The sequence below is a fragment of the Prunus persica genome, chromosome G3 (assembly GCF_000346465.2).
Source record: "Prunus persica cultivar Lovell chromosome G3, Prunus_persica_NCBIv2, whole genome shotgun sequence".
NCBI classification, from domain to species: domain Eukaryota; kingdom Viridiplantae; phylum Streptophyta; class Magnoliopsida; order Rosales; family Rosaceae; genus Prunus; species Prunus persica.
In genome coordinates this window covers 20,577,736-20,599,671 of record NC_034011.1, presented here as the reverse complement: position 1 = coordinate 20,599,671, position 21,936 = coordinate 20,577,736, and the positions used below count along the sequence as shown (strand labels likewise).

Here is a 21,936-nt window from a genome sequence, read left to right as displayed (position 1 = left end):
GGTCTCTGAAATTACAGCCAAGTTTTTTCCAGGAAGGTTGGAGGGGTCGCAATGGTCTCGCTTAAAACCCAATCCTTCTTAAACATCATGGGTGTTACCTTGAAGAACTTTCCTAGGCATTGTAATTTTGGAGGTCACTTACTAGAGTTGACAAGAGTTGGCCTATTTTGTGGCATGACAGAGAAGAAAATTTGGTGGATTAGCTCAAAATAACTTAGCTTGCATGATTTATTTGCTTGAGTGACTAGAGAGGCTTGATTTTGCATGGTTGTGATTTGCAAGAGTTGTATTGACTTGTGTGTTTGATATTTGTATGCTTGATATTGGCTTGCACGCTTGGTTTTGACGTGTATATTTGGTATTGGCATGTATGCTTGATGTTGGCATGTATTCTTGGTATTTGGCTTGATGCTTGGCATTGGCGTGTATGCTTGATTTTTGCTTGATGCTTGGTATTGGCGTGTATGCTTGATGTTGGCTCTGTATGCTTGGATGCTTGGCATTGGCGTGTACGCTTTATTTTGGCTTGATGCTTGCCATTGGCGTGTATGCTTAATTTTGGCTTGTATGCTTGGCATTGGCGTGTACGCTTGATTTTGGCTTGTATGCTTGGTATTGGCTAAGGTGGCATGGTTTAATATAGCTTTTGAGATATTTAGCATGGTGGATGTCATTTGACAGTAGCCAGATGTGCTAGTAGATGGTGGGGATCCAATCTTGGAGTTGCAGATGCAATGAGCTTTGATTCACCATTGTGTTTGAGTTTATAGCACCAACCTCAGAACACTTGAATTTGGCAGACAAAATCTCAGTGAAGGTGATAGCGTACGAAATGGTGGCCAGATATTGGAAGAATTCTTGAAATAGGGCATGTGCTGGAAGGATGTTTGAAATAAGGCATGTGCTAGAAGAATGTTTGAAATATGGCATGTGCTTGAAGGATGTTTGAAATAGAGCAGATGCTGAAAAATGTTTTAAATAGGGCATGTGCTGGAAGAATGTTTGAAATAGGGCATGTGATAGAAGGATGTTTGAAATAGAGCAGGTGCGGAAAATGTTTTGTTTGACATGGAATAGGTGCTGGAAAAACATGACTTGGCTTGGCATGATTAGCTTGGATTTGCTATGAGGATGTGGATAATCTAATGGTCGAGTTGAATCAAGATATAGGTTGGTCTGGCATGATGGTTCACTCTTTCGGCAGCATGAATATAGAGATTGTGTTATTTTCCAAGAGCATCTTGTACAACGCATCATTATCTTCCATGTTTTGCTTGGCTTGAATCTTGGTTACTGCAATCATATTTTGGCTTACAACAGCTTGAGTTCTTTGCAAGTGGCTGCTATCTTTTCCTTTCATTTGGCATGGCATGCTTTATTTTCTGATTTTCTCTCACTTTTCTTTCTTCTTCTTCTTCTTCTCCAAGACCCAAACCCGTGGGTATTGTACGACATTCGGTGCAGAAGATCGTAGCCCAAATCGCCTATGCGCTTAGGTAGTTCAATCCAAACTTTCGGATCACGCTCATCGATACCATAGCTGCGTTCGGTATAGCTGGAGAGGGAGAGCCGAGCTATAAATAGTTCGCCTATCTATATAGTGTGACGAGGACGAAGAGCGCGAACCACAGGGGTAGGTGCAGTCGAACTTCTTACAGGCCGGTCAGCGATGGCACTTTGTGGTCTGTGTACCGAGCTAGCAAAAAACTTGGCTTCGGCGTCTGGTACTGGTATCCGGAGCATAGGAATCAGCATCGAAGGTGATTGTTGAGAGGCATATCCCTACGACCTTTCAGACAATCGGTAGGCTCTAGATGCAGTTCTGTAGTGTGGCCTGTTTTTTTTTTCACGCATTTGTCTGCCGATTGTATATGCATTATGATTGGATTGCCAGAGCTAATCTATGTTTGCCTCTTTTTCCAGTGTCTTTGAAGCGGCTAATCGCGTTGAAGAGGGACGTGGAGGCGATTGAAAGGGTGTGGGGTAAGCTCGCCAAAGACGATGGTTACTTCGAGACTTTGCTGGGCTTCAGAAATCAATTCAAGGTGGGCTTGATCACCGAGGCCGAGAACGTAAGAAAGGAGAAAGAGAGATAGGAGAAAGAGAAAAGTAAGTGTTGTCGTTCGGCAATTTTTACTTTGTTGTTTCCTTTCGTATGTCGTTCCTATTTTGACTTGAATGTTTGCGCAGTGGTAGGAGGGAGGGTTATGTCAGATGTTATGAGAAGGTGGATGGAGTCTCAAGGGCCCTAGCAAAAGAAGAAAGGAGACTCATCTAGGCCAAAGGCAAAGGCTCAGCGTCAGGCTAAAGCTGCTGCGGTCGATAAGGTGACTGTGGCTGATCGAGGGTACCCTCGATGTGGCGCCCCTGTCGAAGAGGCTAAAGGGGCCAAATGAGGATGCGGCCATCCTAATTCCTGGTGGTGAAAGCTAGAAGAGTAGAACTGTTTACCGTTGTCGGTGATGATCGCATTCTGGAGGCCAAAGCAGCAAATGATATTGTTCCATATGAAATGCTCAATATTGCTCCTTAATATTTTTATGGCCTTAATGTGCTTCTACCTCTTGGATTGACTTCAGGTTGGCTAGGTAACTTGCCTTTCTCCCTCTCATTGACTATGTTTGAAATCTGGCTTACTTGGATTCCAATTTTTGAATTGCAGCATGACAATTTTGATAACCAGCTTGAAGATTATTGTTTGTTTGTTGTTGAGTCTGAATAAACTGAGTCATAATCTCCTTCAAAGTTGGTTCTCTTGGTTCATTCGGATTGGCAGGTTTATGCTGAGGATAAATGACATCCGAGGAGATGCCCGAAATATCGTTATACGACCAAACGAAGACTTCCGAATTAGCCCTAAGGAAGGTGAGGAATTCGGCCCGTAGGGGGAGACTGAGGGTAGTGTCGATCCTGACTTGTTGATCGAGCTTTGCCTTAGAGAGGGCCAATGCCAGGAAGTGATAACATGGCTTTCATTCGGGTTAGCGCTGGTTTGTCGATGATGGCATTGTATGCTGTCAGTAATCGACAACAAAGAAGTGTAGATGATCAATCTTCTGGAGGCAGTGTCGATGGCGAATGAAAGCTGGATTCTTCATACCGGCTCAACAAGTCACCTTAGAAGCTCAAAAGAGGGGTGATATCTTTGTTGAGGTACTGAGGCTCTATCTCGAGGGCGTTAAAGGCATCAGCGAAAAGCACGTTAACCAAGCTGTCGTATCGACTAGGATTCGGCCTACGTCGAAATCCTCAATATCGGGCCGTCGAAATCCGCAATAACCTGCCAAGGCTCTCCTTTTGTCGGTCATTCTTTTCGATCGATCGATAACTGTGGTTCTCCCTCCGAGAGGTTCCCAGCCTTGCCGATCGGAAGGAAATCGTGGTAAAGTTGGAATGTAGTCTGATTTGTCCATTTCCTCCTGGCCGATCGTGTCGTATCTTCGGCGGAGGGAGGACTTCAGTTCGAGCACGTCTGGACACCGATCGTCGAGTTGTGCTTGGACCAGGATTAGTGATGGTTGGTATTCCTTGTGCCGATCGTTGAGCCTATCCTGACAGTCGGAGTAAACTACGTATTCGTGGTGGTGTTCCTCTGGGGAGGGAACGAACAATCGTCGAAATGCGGATGGTTTGCCTACTTCCGGTTTCTTTCCCTTGTCATGCTTCTGAATGACTGCCCCTGCCAAAGTTGCATGGTTTTCTCCAGACCGTCCTGCAGTTGGGCCGAATGTGATTGCTGGTCATAGAGCTGCCTCTGAGTGTTGTCGAGTTTGAAAGAGAGAATATTGTTGTGCTCTTGCATCTTTGCCATTTCTTGTTGTTGGGCTTCCATTCGAGCCTCTAGAGTGTTTTGTCGAACGGGCGTCTCCGTTTGAGGTGTGTTGGGCAGCCTAGCAAGGCGGGTGATTGGACCATCGATAGCAAGGGATGAAGGCGGATTCATCTTTGCTCAAAAGAGAGATATGGAATGTGCGTTGAGCACTTGGAAGGCCATAACTTGGAGCTCAATCAAAAAAAAAAAAACCTGAAGACTTTTCCCGACGAAATTTCGTCGGGAGAGGTCTGCGGACCTGTGCCGACGAAATTTCGTCGGGAGAGGTTTACGAACCTATGCCGACGAAATTTCGTCGGGAGAGGTCTGCGTACCTATGCCGACGAAATTTCGTCGGGAGAGGTCCGCGTACTTATGCCGACGAAATTGATTAGGTTTTCCCCGACGAAAATATCTGTGCCGACGAAATTTCGCCGGGAAAGGTTATTTAAAAAAAATATATATATATAAACTTGGTATGTTTAGGTTAATTAATTTTTTAAAATTTTATCGTTAGTAACTAAATAATACATTTGTCTTATTTAATTAGTGAAATTAGTAATTATATTTTAATTTTTATTTATTTAGTGAATAATTAGCATCAAATTTATTAATTAACTTTATGAATTATATTACTTAATAAATAGTAATTCACTTTTTCATTTTTCTTTTTTCCTTGAGTATTCACCAAGGAAATTTAATTAAGACACCCAAACGAGAATAAGCAATTTATTTATTTATTTTTTCGTTTTTGACATGTCCTTTCAATTTAAATTTGAATGAAATTAGGTTTGAAAATTGCACAAAATAATTTAAAATAATTATTTATTATTTATTGAGCAATTTCTTTTTTTTTGATTTCATGCATCTTTTCGAGATCTAGAACGTCCCAAGTCGCTGGAAGCGGCTTGAGTTCCCCAGACCCCCAAAAAACGCTGTTTTATGCCGTAAAACTGGATTACATCTTCTCAATGTAACAGCACAGACATATTTTCCTTACATTTTCTTAATGTCGTGCAGACAAAACTTCAGTTTTGAACATAGGAGACAGTAGGTGATGGGCGGACTCATTTTCTAAAAAAATATGTAATTTTATTTAATAAATATTTTATTTATTTTTAAGTGTTTTCACTTGTTAATTTTACTTTGACGCTTTTGTGATGGCACATGTGCGCACCATGCTCGACAAGCCTCCCGTAGTCATGTTGATGACAGATGTCAAAGTCAGGTGTGCACAGGCTGTGTTGTGGACAGATATGAAATAAGTAACATATTTAAATATTCACTAAAAAATAATAATTAAAACACAATTACTAATTAAAGTAATTCAAAAACGGAAAGATATTACTTAATTACATATATTAAACTAAGGAAGTTGGCCAAAAGAAAAAGTTAAGAAACTAAATTTATATTTTTAAATTTTTAAATTTTAAAAATTTTTATTTTATAAAAATAAAAAAAATAAAAAAATAATTACATACATTAAACTAAGGAAGTTGGCCAAAAGAAAAAGTTAAGAAACTAAATTTATATTTTTAAATTTTTAAATTTTAAAAAATTTTATTTTATTATAAAATAAAAAAAAAAAACCTGAAAACTTTTCCCGACGAAATTTCGTCGGGAGAGGTCCGCGTACTTATGCCGACAAAATTTCGTCGGCAAAGATCTATACCGGCAAAATTCGCCGGATTAGGTTTTCCCCGACGAAAATATCTGTGCCGACGAAATTTCGCCGGGAAAGGTTATTTAAAAAATATATATATATAAACTTGGGATGTTTAGGTTAATTAATTTTTTAAAATTTTATCGTTAGTAACTAAATAATACATTTGTCTTATTTAATTAGTGAAATTAGTAATTATATTTTAATTTTTATTTATTTAGTGAATAATTAGCATCAAATTTATTAATTAACTTTATGAATTATATTACTTAATAAATAGTAATTCACTTTTTCATTTTTCTTTTTTCCTTGAGTATTCACCAAGGAAATTTAATTAAGACACCCAAACGAGAATAAGCAATTTATTTATTTATTTTTTCGTTTTTGACATGTCCTTTCAATTTAAATTTGAATGAAATTAGGTTTGAAAATTGCACAAAATAATTTAAAATAATTATTTATTATTTATTGAGCAATTTCTTTTTTTTTGATTTCATGCATCTTTTCGAGATCTAGAACGTCCCAAGTCGCTGGAAGCGGCTTGAGTTCTCCAGACCCCCAAAAAACGCTGTTTTCTGCCGTAAAACTGGATTACATCTTCTCAATGTAACAGCACAGACATATTTTCCTTACATTTTCTTAATGTCGTGCAGACAAAACTTCAGTTTTGAACATAGGAGACAGTAGGTGATGGGCGGACTCATTTTCTAAAAAAATATGTAATTTTAAAAAATATGTAATTTTATTTAATAAATATTTTATTTATTTTTAAGTGTTTTCACTTGTTAATTTTACTTTGACGCTTTTGTGATGGCACATGTGCGCACCATGCTCGACAAGCCTCCCATAGTCATGTTGATGACAGATGTCAAAGTCAGGTGTGCACAGGCTGTGTTGTGGACAGATATGAAATAAGTAACATATTTAAATATTCACTAAAAAATAATAATTAAAACACAATTACTAATTAAAGTAATTCAAAAACGGAAAGATATTACTTAATTACATATATTAAACTAAGGAAGTTGGCCAAAAGAAAAAGTTAAGAAACTAAATTTATATTTTTAAATTTTTAAATTTTAAAAATTTTTATTTTATAAAAATAAAAAAAAATAAAAAATAATTACATATATTAAACTAAGGAAGTTGGCCAAAAGAAAAAGTTAAGAAACTAAATTTATATTTTTAAATTTTTAAATTTTTAAATTTTTTATTTTATTAAAAAAAAAAAAAAAAAAAAAAAACCTGAAGACTTTTCCCGACGAAATTTCGTCGGGAGAGGTCTGCGGACCTGTGCCGACGAAATTTCGTCGGGAGAGGTTTACGAACCTATGCCGACGAAATTTCGTCGGGAGAGGTCTGCGTACCTATGCCGACGAAATTTCGTCGGGAGAGGTCCGCGTACTTATGCCGACGAAATTTCGTCGGCAAAAATCTATACCGGCAAAATTCGCCGGATTAGGTTTTCCCCGACGAAAATATCTGTGCCGACGAAATTTCGCCGGGAAAGGTTATTTAAAAAAAATATATATATATAAACTTGGTATGTTTAGGTTAATTAATTTTTTAAAATTTTATCGTTAGTAACTAAATAATACATTTGTCTTATTTAATTAGTGAAATTAGTAATTATATTTTAATTTTTATTTATTTAGTGAATAATTAGCATCAAATTTATTAATTAACTTTATGAATTATATTACTTAATAAATAGTAATTCACTTTTTCATTTTTCTTTTTTCCTTGAGTATTCACCAAGGAAATTTAATTAAGACACCCAAACGAGAATAAGCAATTTATTTATTTATTTTTTCGTTTTTGACATGTCCTTTCAATTTAAATTTGAATGAAATTAGGTTTGAAAATTGCACAAAATAATTTAAAATAATTATTTATTATTTATTGAGCAATTTCTTTTTTTTTGATTTCATGCATCTTTTCGAGATCTAGAACGTCCCAAGTCGCTGGAAGCGGCTTGAGTTCTCCAGACCCCCAAAAAACGCTGTTTTCTGCCGTAAAACTGGATTACATCTTCTCAATGTAACAGCACAGACATATTTTCCTTACATTTTCTTAATGTCGTGCAGACAAAACTTCAGTTTTGAACATAGGAGACAGTAGGTGATGGGCGGACTCATTTTCTAAAAAAATATGTAATTTTATTTAATAAATATTTTATTTATTTTTAAGTGTTTTCACTTGTTAATTTTACTTTGACGCTTTTGTGATGGCACATGTGCGCACCATGCTCGACAAGCCTCCCATAGTCATGTTGATGACAGATGTCAAAGCCAGGTGTGCACAGGCTGTGTTGTGGACAGATATGAAATAAGTAACATATTTAAATATTCACTAAAAAATAATAATTAAAACACAATTACTAATTAAAGTAATTCAAAAACGGAAAGATATTACTTAATTACATATATTAAACTAAGGAAGTTGGCCAAAAGAAAAAGTTAAGAAACTAAATTTATATATTTAAAATTTTAAATTTTAAAAATTTTTATTTTATAAAAAAAAAAAAAAAAAACCTGAAGACTTTTCCCGACGAAATTTTGTCGGGAGAGGTCTGCGGACCTGTGCCGACGAAATTTCGTCGGGAGAGGTCTGCGTACCTATGCCGACGAAATTTCGTCGGGAGAGGTCCGCGTACATAAGTCATATTTCGAAAACTCAGATCAGAAAACTTCCTGATGAAAGTTGTTCATCTGCTCGAGTATATAGCCTATATAATTTGTATGATTTTTGAATTTTTCTGATGGTTCAAAGTTGGTCTGCAACTTTTGTGTTCATCCATGGCTAGTGAGTTTCTAAAAATTCTGCTTCTGCATGTGTCTTTATCTTCTGATGCTTGGATGATTGCGCTTGCTTCACAAAATTTGCGCGAAATTATGTGGTTTATAACATATCCAAAATTGAGGACCATCCACCCATTGTAGTGCTCTCTGCCTCCATTTTTCTGAAGCGTGTTCTTGGATTGATGTTGATGCCTTTGTTGCATTCTTGTTTTCTATGCATGAATGCTTGAGTTCCTCTGCATTTCCCAGAATTTGTGAACTAGAAATTGAATTATGAGTTTGAGCTTCTAGTTTAAGGTTCTAGCTTGGTGATAAATAAGGGTCATACAAGCTCATTGGGTAATGCATGCCAAGTGTTTGTCAAAATATCTCAAAGTAGCTTGCTGGATTTTTTTGAACTTTTGAAATGTTTATCTTAGAATCTGAGTTGGAGATGATAACAGACTTCACACTAGCTGTGTTGGAACTGGTTTTGTGCCATTTGAAGGAAAAATGAATTTTTTGTGCAATTTCAAAGTAACGGTTAAGCTGCTAGAGCCATGGAGTTCCTGCAGCATGGCCTATTTCGGGAATCTATTTGACATGCTTCCCTAGCTCTAAATGCAACGAAATTTTGGAAAAAATGAAGCTTGATATGTCTAGTTCTAATCTGGAAAGTTTGGGATTTGTTGGTTGTAAGCTTGATTTCTAGTGATTTTCCAAAGGTGGGATGTTCCAACTAGAATGGTTGGAAAGCTTGTGTATAAGTTTTGCTTGGCATGTTGCTTTTGTTTGAGAATTTAGCATGTCCTTTCTCTTGGCATTGAGTGCTGATCTGGGCATTGCTAGATCATGATCTTGAGAAATATTGTTGTGAGGGCGTGATGTCGTATGATATTGTTGCAAGAGCATGAGTTCTTCAATTTGTTTGAAATGCCTGAACTGCTTGGAATGCTTAAATGAAACGAAATTTCTTGGCATGTGGATTGGTATTACCCCCTGCGAAATTTGTCAAATGCTTGATAGATGAGTTTGCTTGCACTCTGAGAAAATTATGCTTCCGGCACCTCCCTTTGTGTATGAGTACCTTTTTGGCGCTTGATTTTGGCTAACGTATTCTCTTGTTTAAAAGCTCCAAAGCATGAGAAGTCTAATTTTCTAGGATTTTGATAGCATGAAAGTGAGTTTTGATCGCTTGCAACTTGTCTTTGGAAAAAATTATGCTTTAATAGCGATTATGCTTCTGGCGCCCCTTTTTCGTTTACAAGTTCCCTTATGGCACCTGATCTAGCCAACATACTCTATTGTTTCTTTTTCAGGCTTGATTAAGAGGTTCCAAAGCATGAGAAATGTCATCTTCTTACTAATTTGTTAATGAACTTGATGGTATGAAGGTGAGTTTTTGGTTGCTTACACCTTGACTTGCAATATGAAGGCTTATGGAACATTTGAATTGCTTGACCAAAGAGACTTTGGATGAGACAGAGAACAAACTAGTTGTTGAGGCTGCTTTGAGTTTTCATTCAGAGATGTAATGATTTTGTTGAATTGTTGCAAAGATAAATTGAGCTTTGGGGGTGAATGGGCATATACACTGGCATGATGTTTGAAATAGGGCAGGGGCTTTGAAATAAGGCAAGTGCCTAGAGAATGTTTAAGATATTAGAAGTGGTGGAAACAATGATGAATGAATGTATATAGCTTGGACTTGGTTGAAGATGTGAATAATGTTGAATCACACAACTCTTGGAACCGAGGTATAGCTTGATTTAGCATGAGAAACTTTGAAGTGCCGATGCTTGACTCCCTTTTTTTAAATTTTATTTACAGATTTACTTGGCACGAAGCCCCCAAGTATTTTGGAGTTTGCATGTGTAGTTTGCTCAATGGCATGAATGATGGATTTGCCTAAGCCCCCAGTCCTCGTACAAGATCTGGTTTTGCTTGAGAATGAAGATCTAAGAAACAAGGAAAAGGCACATGTCAGTCACCCTTATTTTGCTTGTTCTGCAAAGTAGATAACCAACAAAAGGGGGAACACAAAGAATAGGGAATGTTCTTATCGCTTTATTTTCTCTGGTTTATTGCTTATGGTCGTCTTCTTCAGAGGCATTGGTGAAGATAACGGCATGATCCCTAGTAGAGTCGCCAATTTATGTAGGGGCTTTTTCGTTCCGACATCTACAAATGGGCTGGGTAAGGAGCAAATGGGTGAAATTACCCCTGTGTCTGAGTTCGAGAATCAGACCCCAAGAATGCTTCAAAAGGGTAGTGAAGCCTTAGGAAGCACCCTGGTTATCTTCACCAACAAAAGCAACAGTCGCTTACAAATAAATTCTTGGCTTGGCATGCAAAGATTATGGTACGAGAGCTAAGCATTCATGAGTTTAGCATGAGAGAGAGAGAAAGAGCTGTGATTTCCTATGAGAAACAAAGTTTTTAATTCAAGGGGGAAGAGATTCTAAGTGGGTTTGTTGAAGAGAGAGATAGAGAGATGGGGGAATAACAATGGGTGTGTTGAGTAGTTTCCGGCAGCTTGACGGAAGCTCTGTCAAGCCCTGGAATGATTTACCAGAGGAGAAAATGGGAGAAGATAGAGAAATGAGGCTCGAAATTGCATAGGTTTAAGGGATGAGAGATGAAGCTTGCTCTCTGGATGTGTGTTGCTTGTCCTTTTTTGAGTTGTTTTATTGGGTAGAAGGTGCATCCCTTTTACAGGCGCTGGAAGCTCATTTTTCCCAAGAAAACCCTAGTTGGTTCTCTCTAATTTTGTTAACTCTTCTCCTCCATTTCTCTTATCTTCCTTCGATTCAACCTCTTTTGTGAAACCTTTCTCTATCCAAACACATAAAGACAAGATTTTTAGGAGCTCTAAGGTCTTCCCGCAGCTGCTTCAATGTTAAACTCCTATTTTTGGCTACTATCTCGCCTTCTTTCCTCCCTTATTTCATGGTAAGAGCTGGTAGGAGAAATGAGTGGGTAATGACACTGGTCTAAAGGGTGTTTTGCTCAAGTATCCATTGATTTTTTTGGATGGCTTGTGTTGGGATTTGTCTTTGGCCATGTGCTAGAGATTCCCAGCAGCCTGCATACATAGGTAACCTTTGGCTTTTGTAGTTGTTTTGTCTCCAGCCATATGCTGGAAACTTTCAAATATTGTATAGGTCATTTGGGCCATTCTAAGGTGATGGGTTAACCCATTAAGGGAATGAGCTAATTTCCTAGAGTATTGTGCTATTTTCTCTCCTTTATGCTTATCCACATATTTGGGCTCAAGAAATGGGCTTGAGTTTTGAGGCTCCTAAGTTGCCCAAAACTTCAATTTCTCGGCTCATCAATAGGTCTCATAAATACTGTTGGTAATTTTAACAACAATATTAAAACCTTGTAAGTGCACAAATCAAATGATAGTATAGTAAGCAAGTAAGGGTCGATCCCACAGAGATTGTGATCTAAAGTGATGTTTATCAATGTCACACAATGAAAACTAAAATACAATTAAACACGAAAACAAAATAAAGATTGAAACCACAAGGACTTCCACACACACGCCAACACCAAGGGGGGTTTTGATTTGATTTTGTGAATAAAACAAAATAAGGAAAAGAAAACAAAACAGAATTTAAATTAGAGTTTAAGAGAAATTGGTTTAAAATCAATCAAGAACAATAGCTAGGACTTACTATCCACCTCCAAACAATCAATCAATCCATAAACAACAATAGATAATCAATTTCTAGCAAACATATGATGACGACACTCACAACAAGATCATGGCATTTGACTCGAGTTGTATGATTCTCTCTTAAGTGTATGTAAAGTGTATGACATTTACATCAATACATGTATTCTTAATTGAAATCTAGTATGACATTTACTCAAATTAACAATCAAGAATCCATTAAGATCAAAGAGAATATGAGTGTCACAAAAACCCTAAAACATGGCATTGGTTATTAGGAATTCAAGAATCGATTCCTCATAACTAGTTCTTAACCCAATTATTCGTTGCAAACAAGAACACATTTAATATGGCAATTGACCTATGTTCTACAACAATTTAATTCCAATACATTCTTCTAAGTTAGCTACTCAAAGAAACAAAATATCAGAATTCACATAACATAGAGAAACTGAAATCATCACGCTTGTAGAAACTGAAAATCCATTCAAACTTGTTTATAAAATTGAAATTATGTTTAGGGCTTCAAGATTAAGCCCTAACTAACAAGAAATTAGTTACTCATGTTCTTGGATGAACTCGAAAATAAATACATAAGAACTGAAAATTAAAAGAAGGAAGGAAAAGAAAGAACTCGTTGGCAGCTTTCTCCTCTTGCATGGTTGATCTCCTTAGGACGTGAATGCCTGTTTTGGGGGGCCTTGGCTGGCCTTTTATATGACTTATATCGGAGTTCTAAACCCTAAAATTGACTGAAAAGTCGTCCAAGAAGTCTTGGTAAACAAGGAATCCAAATAGGAAAGTAAAAATCACAATTCCTAACTCCACAAGGAAATACAGCTCAGCCCAATTATCACACGATTTGGAGATCATCAGCCTTCTAGAAAAATCAGTAAAAATATATTTTAGAAAGATAAATGTCTTATCTTTCCAACCATATATAGCACGTAACTTGAAAAATTCAGGAAGGCTTCCGTTTCTTCACATTCACGTAACATGTACGAAACTATCCTGTCTGCATGTGGGCTAAATTTACTTGTAATACTGTACCAATTGGCTTAGTAGAAAATTCTAGAAAAATCACAGATTTAACTTCAAGATGTTAGCTTTCATCTCCAATTAGCCTTGCACTAAAATTCCTCCAAAAAGTTGATTTTCCCTTAAAAACCTTCTAAGAGCGTAGAAAAGCTGAAAATCAGAAAAGTAAAGTAATAAGCCCTTTTAAAATCTAATTCTCCTACAAAACCTAAGTAAAAAGAGTACATAAATGAGTACATTTATGGACTTATCAAATACTCGTAACCATCCATACCACAACCCGTTCAATAAGCCCCAGACATTCGCGTGGCTTGGGCCCACTTAAGCTTGTAGCGTGACGTGTTGCTTATTTGCTTGGCGTGGCACGTGTGCAAGCGTATATGACGAACTCTTGCGTACCAAAGTTGGGTTTCTTCTCAAGTTAGGTGTCGTACTGGGCTAGAAATATATTTGGGCTCAGCCTTGGATTTTTTGGGCCTCAACAGTTTTACATTCCTACATAAACCAAACATGTGAAAGGAAATAAAGTGGTATTTCTTGGTTACTTTCCGAGGATTACCAAAAATGGAAAAAGAATCTCCATTTTCCATCCCTTGAAAAATGATATAGGAAGTGATTTTCCTTGAAATATGTTTTGTGAACCAAACAGAGCCTAAAGAATTTAGATTGTACTCATTCCAATTCAATATCTCCCTTCCAATTTATAAGGGGTATACTTAAACTATAACAATTCTTGCATCTAGAAAGCTTTTAGTGCATTCTGTAGCACAAAATAAAAATTTGTTGTAACCTTAAGCCTCATTTGGTTCACGAAATTTTTTTTTTTTGAGAAATAATTTTTCATGTTTTTTTTTCTAAGGGATGAGAAATGAAATATTTCTTTCTCATGTTTGGTATTGCTAAGAAAGTAACCAGGAAATACCACTTTATTTCTTTTCTCATATTTGGTTTGCTTAGGAATGTAAAACAAAGTTGTTTAATTTTCCAATTATACCCATATAAATTTTTTTTAATCTTAAAAAATTGCATTTATTGTAATTTTATGTTGTTAATGGAGACAAAATGATCATAAAAAATATGCATTCAATGCTGGTCAATTTTCCCTATGATTTTTTTATGTTAAAACAGCCAAAATTGGATGAAATGGAACTCCCAACAATATATGATAGAATCTTGTTCCTTGTTTTATGTTACATTTATTTATGGGGCTTTATTTATTATCAATAATGTCTTAAGAGGGAGGGCAGGTGACAGGTGTTGTTTGATTCCTCTGGTTCTTCAGCCATTTCACGTACAACTTTTCACAAAAATCAGCACAAATTTTCATGCTGAGAAGAACAAAGCCTATAATAGCTCCATCCATAAAGTCAATATTAACATATATGTTTGGAATCAGAGATCTGCCCTAGCTCGCCACCACACTGCAACTCTCCAGTCAGAATAACAATCAGAAAGCCAGATGTTGATAAGACTAGACCAACCAACATGTGTACGCCTATATATAATACTCAATTTCTTCCTGGTTTCCCCACATTTTCTCAGCAACCAAACAAGAGAAATCACACTCACCGAAATGTAGTCGTCCACGTCACCAGGCACGTAGGTGCCGAACCCGGAGGACGAAGGCTCTGCCTCGACCGACATTGAGTAAAAAAAGAAATTTGAAGCTTGAGTTGAGAGAGAGGCTCAATACCAAGTCTTTGATGCTTGGAAGCACTTATAGAGAAGCGAAATGGCCGTGACTGCGATATATTTAAAGAGTATAGCCGTATATTCGAATATTTTAAATCTAAGGTCCAATGTATAGATAACTTTTTTAAAACTATCTATAAATAATATACACCTTTAGGTCCAATGCATCTACTGATAATATATCCTGCTTTGGTTACTGCCGTTCAATAAGTTGTGAAATAAAGTGCTCTTGCCCGAAGCCCAGATAACAATCTGAAATTAAAGTCAATTTCATCGCCTGTAAAGCACGGTAAAACAAATGTTAGCAAGCAAAGCAAGAAAAAGCCACATAGTACCTGGAGAGTATTAGGAGCTGATGGTTAACTCCATGTGAGTAACCAAGTGATCAGAGAAAGATACTCTCATAATTCCCATGTTGAGGTGTTCCCAAGGACCAACCACCATGCTTCGTTTTTCACCTGTAAAAGAGAATCTGAAGCTTAGTTTGGTTTCTCATTACTAGTTTAGAACAAGAAGAAGTTTTTACCTTAGCGAAACGCGGTCAGTTTGATGTCTAAAGAGCGAGACTCTCCGCTGTCCTTTTGCTGAAGTTTTAATTTCATTTCGATGGTGGAAAAGGCTGCAGATCCTCAATGATATTAACACCTGGAATTTCTTATTTGTGGTTTTGTAGAAGGTTTGAGTCCTCCTGAAATGGCCCTCTATTTTTTTTTAGCGTAATGTACTGTGAAAAGTAAAAACACAAAAGAAGAGCTTCTCTTGGAGGACAAAGGAAAAAAACAAAACAAGATAAACAATACAGGAAAGAGGCATGGACTAACAACATTCAACCGATTAACATCTCTAACTAATCAACTCATATGCTTGCTGTAGAATGTAATAATATAAACAAGGCAGAATGCCCAATTTGCACTCGTCTTTTATTCTAGGCAAGTACTACTACTAAGAAGAATACCTGCATGACCATTTGCAGAAGATGCACGCAAGTAATTGAGCTTGAAATCCACCTACTGTTAGCACATATATCTATCATGGCCTGGATGATTCGTATACTTTGATCCAATACTGACTTCAAGTCTGTGACGTAATCACTGATTGGTAATTCTAACGATGCGAGAAATGTGTCTGAATCCACTTCGCTCACCAGCTAGTTGTTATAGGTCAAGTGTTAATTGTCTCCAATTTCAGAATCCACTGTCCTAGCTCAAAGGGAGATAGGTGTAAATGATTTGAGTTTATTGATTGTTAGGCTGGCGGATTGTGACGGACATTTACTCTCATCTTTCTTGTAGATATATTTGTTTCTCTATTTATTTAAAGTTCGTGTTTCTTTTCCAAAAAAGAAGAAACAATGATGACTAGAATTTGAGCAACTGTTGAGTATAAAGGGAGAAAAGCATGTAATCTGATTCACGTATTTGTTTCTTTCCATTTTTTACTCTATATAGTCATGTGACCAAAACCATACCAGTCAGGTAAGATTGTGCAACTGTTCCCTCAGACTGCTCTCAACGGGAAATGGATTACATGGACTGCAGGAATGTACCAAGTAGGTATACAAAACTTGCCAGATAAGTATGTCAACATAGTTCTTTTGCAGCAAATGCATTTGTACGTTTAAATATTTTATGAATGTCATATGTCAAAAATATAAACTGCTAACCAACTTACCATAAGTCTATACCTTAAAAAATGTGTAGCGGAAACTTCTGAAATGGGAGGACAACATCCATTACAAAGAGTGACATCAAATCAACACCAAAGTTTCTCATTGTATCATTCTCCAACTTCCTTTCGGCAAATTCCTCTGGGAAGTGTCACACTGGTAAAAACGAAACGAAGACATTGAAGGTAGACCTCAGAATTGAAGCAAACAATCTTGGTAAACTCTGAAAGCTATAACACTAATTAAGCACGAAAAATTAGAAAGCACATATCATGCTGACAAACCTATAAATATTATTGCACATGTTCTAAGGACTAATGAAAAGAACTGTTGGGCACAAAGGACATTTATTACCTAGGATAATTAACCAAAGTAAAGGACAAAAAAGGGATTAGAAGATTAAATAGAATCAGTAACAGCAAAACACTCACCTCGATCCATTGACTGAAATAGGCATGAATGACAAAAAGAATGCCCACAACCACAAGGAGTTGTGACAGGTTCATATATAGTAATTTCAAGAATAGTGTGCAATCAAAGTCATCACTGCGTTCTGCTTTTCTATGGTTTCTCCTCGCTGTGAAATTAGCTAGTATTTTCTCTAAATTCTGAAGAGGATTACTACAAAATACCACGCAAATGCACTTGTACGTTTAAATATTTTGTGGAGAAAAGTGCAATACCTCTCTTGTATCTCGCAAGCGTATGAGATCCAACCTTTCATGAATCATGAGGAAGCCGATTTGATAAAGAAGCAAGCAGCATTCATTCATACATTATCCTTGAGAACGCCGATCTTGTTAGCAGCATATATAGTATTTTTTTTTTCTAGGGAATTCTGTCATGCAGTGAAACAACATAGAGCCTCAAACATCAAACAATTTGCAAACAACTTGTTAGGAAAAAATCAGTAAATGACTTATAATATTGATCACTATATTAATACACGAAGCAATAAGTGTAGACAGAAACAAAAATACAAACTTGCATAAATGTGTAAGTAGAAATTAAGTGCAGAACATTGAATTTTATTGAAGATAGAGGCTTGAGGATTTGCAATGTCCTAAAGATAGAATTTCGCCCCTCCTCAGTGCTTGAAGTTCAATAGGCGTCTATCTCCCAGGATTCAACTATCTATAACTCAAGGATCCAACATCGGATCCTTGAACTCTTGCGAACGTTGGTGTGCTTCTCTCTCCAATATACTATGTAATTTTATAAAGGAGTATGAATAGTTTAAAAAAAGATGATTTTTAATGGCTTAGGACTTATAGTTTTATAACACAATTGCACCCCTTCAAAATAGAGTTAGTATCAGTTATACATGTTCAAATTCAAACAAAAGGATAAGACTTCTGGTTTGAATTTAACTTTTCCTATAAGAAACCCTAAAAAATAAAATAAAATAAAATAAAATAATTTTATTTTCGGGCTCGATGTCTTTAGTAGTTTTTCCAAAGAGTCCAAGAGCCCCAAGACCCGAGGCCCAAGTCTTGATTAATTAAATATTATTAATCAAGTTAACCATGTATAGCTTTCACTACCAAGCCATTAGCCCACCAATCTTATTTAATTGGTGTCAAAGTATCATGCTCACAAAGCATGTTAAACCATTTGTTTCCTCTGATGTGGGATAATTTGCTTTCAAACTTCCAACAATTATACCCCACATTTGAAATGAAAATTTTTAAAAATATATGCATACTCGAAAACTGGAGAAGAAATTAGATAAAATATACATCAAGATAAGTGTCTTTTGAACTTGAACTTTCCCTAATGTAGACGTATAGGATCTACTTAATGAATCAGTGGAATTCATAACCTTGAACTGTTCATCGTTTTGTAGTAAACCGAGATAATATGTCACACATGTATTAAATGTATACACACTTAAGTTCATGCGATTGTGTTCATTTTGGTCCTGAACAAATCCCGATTTCATAGGAGCTTTAGAGAATGTAGCCATGCAATTCTCATAAATGCGACCCCACATTTACTCCTATATAGGTAACCTTAATTAAAAGTATTCTGCCATACTTCTTTTGAATATCAAAATATTAACGTCATTAAATGTTTGTACAAAACATACCCTATAAACTTTTGCAAACAACACACTTTGATCATAGGAATGAGTAAATAATGTGTTCATACCTTGAGCCGTTCTCAACTAGTTTGTCTATTGAACCTAGACCATGGGATCTCCAATCAGCTAGGTTAGGGTTCCATCAATTTAGCTCATTGTGAAATTGACATTAAACCCATTCCCCTCGATGCATATTTAATTTGCTCTCTAGGTAGGCCTTTGTCAAAAGATCAGCTATGTTTTCCTTTGACTTTGCATAATCTAATGAGATTATTCCATCTTTGAGCAAATGTCTAATAGTGCTATGTCTTCGCCTTATATGCCTTGATGTGCCATTGTATATCTTATTTTTTACTCTTGCAATAGCTGTCATGTTATCACAATGAATACATGTTGCAGTTATTGGTTTAGACAATAATGGTATATCTTCCATAAAGTTTCGAAGCCATTTTGCTTCTTTAGCAGCCTTGCCCAAAGTTATGAATTTAGATTCCATAATTGACCGTGTTGTACATGTTTTCTTGGTTGATTTCCAAGCTACTGCTGCCCCTTCACACACAAAAACATAGCCATTAGTGAATTTTCTTTCATTTTCACCAGAAATCCAGTTTGCATCACTATATCCTTCTAAAACTGGTAGATAACTTGTGTAATGCAATCCATGATTCATTGTGCCTTTTATAAACTGTAACACTCTAATCAAAGCTTTCCAATGATCATCAGATGGGTTGCTAGTATAATGCTAAGCATGCTTACATCATATGAATCAGACCTTGTACTGTTCATCATATACATTAAGCTCCCAATTACTTGTGAATATTCTAGCTGAGATACTACATCTCCACTATTTTTAGCTATATGAACTGATGGATCAAAAGGGGTCACAACAGACGGATCATCAAAGTGACCAAATTTTCTAAGTACTTTTTCTGGATAATGGGACTGAGTAAAAAAATAATTGTGTTTGGTTCTTTGAACTCTAATTCCAAATATGACATATGCAAGTCCTAGGTCCTTCATGTCAAAACTGGAACACAATATTTTCTTTGTAGAATTGATAACATCTTTGTTAGTTCCATTATCTGCATGTCATCAATGTATAAACATACTATGACACATGAGTTCTTGAAACTCTTCACATATACGTATTTGTCACTCTCATTGATCTTAAATCAATTTGACAACATAACATGATCAAAGGGAACTAAATAAGGGAATCAAATGACAATGATGAGATGCTGATTGAGAGAGTGACAAAGGGAAATGAAGAAGGGGAGAACGATAAAAGTTTTTTGTGTCGATTCCTATAGACGGGGCCAAACTATTAATGTCTAAAATTGGGTTCAACTTAGATAGATGTGAAGTCATGGATGATGTGTGAAGGCGTGGGCTTTCAGTAGGTATATGTGCCCTTAGGAGGCAAGGTAAGTAACTGCCTTATGCAAGTTGAGTGAATGTGAAGACCTTTGGCATGTTAGTGGTAGTGAAGGTCTTCGGCAGGTTGTGACTGTCAATATAAGTAAAGTAAGTAAGCATGCATGAGACATATGTACGTGGTTCACCCGAATGATGGGCTACGTCTATGGAGAAGGATGTTCTCATTATAATACCATGTGTTTACATTTGTACAAGCGGCATGCCCAAAGATAAAGGGAAGATGAGAGAGGGTCCAAGGCCTAAGATGATGATCCAGTATCCAAGACCTATGGGTCAAGACCCTTTTCTAAGTGGAGAGTGGTCTTTGTTTATAGGTGAAGGGGAATCTCCACATCTTGTAGTCTTCCAATGTGGTACTCTTTCCTTTGCTTAGAGTCGTGAATTTTGGTAAGACTTCTTTGGCTAAGGTGATAACCTCTTAAATTATGGCATGTGGCTGATTTTGCTTAGCTAGTTGCTCAGTTAGTGACAGCACCAACATCATTCATTGTATAATCTTTGATTGGGTGAATTTGGAAAGTAGACGTTGATTAAGATGTTTGTTTGTGCTTTTGTCATTGAGTTTGGAGATCAGGGATTGATTTTGGGGTTGGGATTCTATATTTTCACTTATGCTTTTATCATTGTATAATCTTTGTTGATTGACACAAAGATTGTGATATGGGGACAACATCAGCAGCAGCTACCTTTTCCTAGGCCCCATCTTATAAAGTAGCTCTTCTTAGAGCTGCTAGTGAGATACGTGAACCTCTGGCGCTTTTGATCAAGATGTCTCTGCCCTCTATCTATATGACATGAAAAATGTGACGGATGTTGTTATTGATCTCAGTCACTGCGACATTCCCGCTCAGGTTCTGGATTTCGTCGGAGCTTCTCAACTAGCCAATTCATTGAAATGTGTGGATGTGGTGGTCATAGCTGCACAGGTTCCAAATATTGTGATGCTCTCGATGATGACTTGTGATGACCTCTTCAACATCAACGCCAGCATTGTGAAGAAATTGGTCGAGGCTGTGGCGGATAACTGTCCTAAGGCCCTCATCCACATTATCAGTAATTCGATGAACTCCAGAGTGTCATTTGTTGCGGAAGTTCTGAAATAGAAGGGTGTTTATAACCAAAGAAGTTGTTTAGTGTTACTAACTTGGATGTTGTGAGGGCAAACACTTTTGTTGCTCAGGAGCATAATCTGAAACCCATTAATGTTGACGTCTCGGTTGTTGGTGGACATGCTAAGATAACCATCCCTTCAGTCAGCCTGAATGATGAAGAAGTTGAAAATCTGACCGTGAAGATTCAAAATGCTGGAACTGAGGTTGTAGAGGAGAAGGGTGGTGTTGGGTCTGCTACATTGTCCATGGTATATGCAGCAGCTAGATTCGTCGAGTCATCTATGCGGGCACTGGATGGAGATGGAGATATCTATGAATACTCTTATGTGGAGTCTGATCTGATTGAACTTACATTCTTTGCATCAAGGGTTAAGCTTGGAAGGAATGGGGTTGAAGCTTTGGTAACATATATGACCTCCAAGGTTTGACAAAGTATGAACAAAAAGCTTTGGAAGCACTTAAGCGAGAACTGAAATCAAGCATTGAGAATGGTATTGCATTTGCTAACAAGCAAGCAGCGACTGCTTAGATATCTCTAAGGCAAAAATTTTGTTTTTGTGTGTTGAAAAATCTGTTTCTTTTAGCCTGTTCGAAACTTTTGCGATTAATAAGTTCAATGTCATGATCTTTTTAGTGTACGAATTGGTTTTGAGGAAAAAAGGTGCCTCATCAAATAATCTCTCACACAATTTAATGTGTTTTTTTTTTTTCCCATTGTTTGTCTCTGTTGCTTTGTTCCTTGGTTTTGTTTTTGAAGTGACAAACAATAATTGAATTTTGCAGAGATTTTGTGTTTAAGTATATAATACTCATTTAAAGTTTACACAATCTATTGATTTCAGTGACTGTTTGAAGAATAGTTGATGAGCTGTACAGCAACCATTACTCTTACATGACCCCCATTTGTTACATATGAACTTTTTTGGACACTCGAACTCAAAGAAAAAAAATTTGATTTTATTGACATATCAC

At 36.6% G+C, this 21,936-nt stretch overlaps 1 pseudogene; it reads left to right on the top strand.

Moving 5' to 3' along the window:
• On the top strand, positions 1,670 to 21,493 carry LOC18781604 (annotated as a pseudogene).